We start from the raw sequence: 3869 nt of genomic DNA, 5'->3' as shown, positions 1-3869 counted from the left end.
TACGTAGCACGCATGCGGTCGCGTGGAGGTGCGCGATTGTATGCGAGGCATGTGCCGGCGGACGAAGCTTCTCTTCCTTTCTCGGCGACGACGGGGAGGAGGGAGAGAGGAAGCTAGATAGATAGGAAGAAAGAGAGATAGACGAGAGCGCTTGAGGTGGATCGCGGAAACGCATTGCCTTTAGCGTCGATTTTCTTTACGCTCTTACACGGCGGCCGTCGACCGCCCTGCCCTTACCTTGTTCCCCTCCCCCTCCCCCCGTCTCTCACCCCCCACGATCGAATCGATTAAAGCCCTCCCTCGAATAGCGGAATAATGAATGTAATTGTCGCGTTCCTCGTGTGTAGTGCTAAGGAGAAAAGGGTTTAAAAAAAAGAAGCGCGAAAACGACTGGTCTTCTCGGTAGATAGATCTTTTTCTAGGCTTAGTGCACCGCGGTTTTCCGTCGTCCCGACGGAGCCGGAAAGCAAGTACCGTATAGGGCCAACAGCGTTACTTCTCAAGCGACAGCCTTATCCTTCCTTCCCTCCCTCCCTCCTTTCTTCCCCTGTCCCTGCAACCTGCGTCTTCTCCTCCGTCCCTTCGTCGTGCATGCGTCCATGTATACTTTCACGCGACACATACACGACATATGTCATACATTTCATACATATATACGCATTAACACATATACACGCACACGCATGAATGTATGCATACACAGGTATCCTTATCCTGCCCCCTCACTCGTCCTCTCGCCACCTTCTCCTCGTCCCTTCACGAAAGGCTCTCGACGACTCTTATGTGATTATTTAAAGACTTATTTTTTCTATAATGATAACGATAATAATGATAATAAGTTAATGCGTAGCGAAGAAACGTTTTATTAAGGCGATAAACTGCGATAATTGCGCAATCTACGGCAAAGACTCTTACTCGTGTATAAACATGACGTACGGAAGTAACAACGCAACACACACACATACACACACGGACACACATTAACAATTATTATTGAGAAAACAAGTGAATTATGTACGAACGGCGAATAAATAAAGGACATGAATCGACGACGGGCTTCGATTACGTGCCACCGAAGCCATCTCCGGTTTATCAATCCTCGTGATCATCCTAATAAGTACTTTCAATATTGTTTCCTGCGCGCTCTATTTTGAAATACTTCGAGCCGATCATGTGGACCATCTAAATTTCCTTTCTCCACCAATCGCGTACGCGTGATTGGCGAACCATTCCGAGGAAATTGTATACAAGACGCTATAATTACACGAAGTTGTTGATAAATGTAAATTGTTACGTCCTAATTCCAACTAATTCTATATATGTACAAAAATGACAAAACACCGAATGCTGCTGCGCGAAAGTGCAGCGATCTTTTTTATGTAACAATGTTAAACGAATAAAAAAAAAATACTTGCAAGTATCGATAGTGGATACTTTCTCTCGGTCGACAATGAAGAACTGGCCGTTGCCATCTGGTGTCTTACGAAGTATGAAATTGCAATTTATGTCTTCACCGGTTGAGTGAAAGTATCAGTTGCCGATACTTCCGAATATTTCTGCGATAAGTAATCATTTCTTTCTTTTCTGCAGCAGGGAATTGGATCTCTTCGTTCTCGAGGCTTGCTCCTTTATTGATGAACGATACTTGAACGGCGCGATTATGTGCCATAGTCTCCAACAGAGGCAATCAGTTAGCTCTTCCTCTATTTCTTCAACCTCGGAGATAAAGTTTGACGGAACCTTTCGGTCGATACTCCGTTTATCTTTCCCATCTGGTGAAATTACGTGATCAGAAATTGGCACGTCGTGCTTCTCCTTGGGAGAATTATCATGATTAGACTGAAGATTCTTAGCGAGAAAAATCGAATAGCGATCCTTCGCAGGACTTTCCTCTGATCCATTAGCTTCATCCTTTCTCTGCTGTGTTTCTTCTCCGTCTTTCTTTTCGAAGGAAGAATTCTTAATGTCCTGCACCCACAGATCATCCCGGTCGTATCGTCTGGGAAGATGTTCCTGAGCGATCGCTTGGAAGCTCTTCGTCTTCTTCGAGGTTTCCCACGAAGAGACGAGCGTAGGCTTCGATCTCGCGGCATGATGATCAATCCAACGATCGTCGGAGCACGTTTTACGAGCTTCCTCTATCGACGAATCACCCGAGCAACTATTCGCTTTGGAATCCGCTCGACAAGCGTTATTTTCATAAATAATCTTGGCCGATTCCGGAGTCTTGTCATTCGGCCGCTTCGGTGCTTTCCTCAGCTTCGAAAATATTCGTATGAACGCCTTTAGCTTGGATTTCGAAGACATCGCGTTCTCCTTTTCCTGCGCAACGCAGCACAGGATATCCGTCACGGTGTCCTCCATACCCGAAGTGGCCAGTCTCGTTACGCTAGGATGCGTTTTTAGCTGGTAAACGGTCTTCTCTCGCAGCTGATCGTCCATTTTCGTACGGCCGAAATTTTCATCGGGTGACTGATAATCGCTCGCGTTCTCGTGTTTAGCTGACAGCGCTCCCGACGCCTCCGAAATTGTGAAGGGAAAACGTTCTTGGCTCTTCTTCTTCTTCCTCTTTGGCTCGTAATTCAAGTTCAGCATCGACGAAGATATCCTCGCGGCAAAACTAGACAGTTCCTGCGTCCTGCGTACCTGGAACGTCAGGTTTTCTGATTGCGCGATCTTCGTGATTTCCAAATTCTGATCGAGGCTTATCTTGTCGTCGTTAAATTCACCATCATCGCCAGCATGTCGCTTTCTACCGCCTTTCTGGATCTCCGATGACGAATCAAATTGCTGAGTTCTCAACGGCGATGAATCATACCTTCTTAGTTCGTAATGCTTGTTTTCCTGCAAATATGGTCCTTCCGGCATTTTGTCACGCGACACGTAATCTTTGTCCTTCGTATCTTCAGGATTTTCTTCATCGTTAATTGACGCGCACTCGTCCTCCGTTCGCCAAGTGACATTCTCCTCCACATTTCTCAACGACTCGATTTGAGACGACTCGGTTTTCTTGTACTTAGACGGACCTGGCGACTCGGTAACGCTCGTAACGTCCATTGTGTCCACGCTCTTCCGGGACGTGCTGCGGTCCGATCTCGACCGTACGTCGTCGTCGATCCTCGCGTAATCTTGACTACTGGGGTAAGCTGCTTTACGGAAGAACACGGGCGGACAACTTTCTCCTTGAAATTTACTCCCAGACAGACGTTGCATTTTGTCGCGACTGTAATCGCCAAACGGCGTGCTTTGGGAATTCCGTAGATTCGAGGAAGTTAAGCTTCCGGGCGCGCGATCGTTGATCTCGAATTCCGCCGTCTTATCGTCCGGCGCGAATGCGCCTCCAGCGATCGCAACTTCAATACCCTTGCTCCTCAGCGATTTCAACGAAGAATCCCGTTTGCAAATTTGAGAGCACGACAAATTCGTTACGCACGGAACGTTGTTTCGTTCGATGAATTTTGATTGCGCGTAATTTGCAGTCTCACTGGAATTCTCTGGTATGTAACATCCTGAGAGTTTATTGCCCGGCGATATAATCTTGCTACTGGAGATCCTGACGGGTATCTTGGAAGAAACACGCGACAGCGATTTTTCAGGCGACTCCGACGTCGAGAATCTCGGTACGCGCCACGTTTCCCCTTTCGTGGGAAAATCCGAAGCTCTACTCGATACATCGATCGTATCCTTGGCACGATAAAAGCCCTCGCGTTTTCTTGACACATCCCCGCCCTGATGTTTTTCCTGTCTCAGAGATACATCTGATAAAGCTTTGATCAACGCGTGGGGATCGAGAGGCCGCGTAGCGGAACATTCCCGACTGCCTGCCGACGTAGAGTACGAAATATCCTGCGAATTTAACGCAAGCGTGG

This window comes from Temnothorax curvispinosus, unplaced genomic scaffold (genome assembly GCF_003070985.1).
Source record: "Temnothorax curvispinosus isolate PA1 unplaced genomic scaffold, ASM307098v1 QBEX01002880.1, whole genome shotgun sequence".
In the NCBI taxonomy this organism is placed as follows: domain Eukaryota; kingdom Metazoa; phylum Arthropoda; class Insecta; order Hymenoptera; family Formicidae; genus Temnothorax; species Temnothorax curvispinosus.
This window is presented reverse-complemented; position numbering follows the sequence as displayed.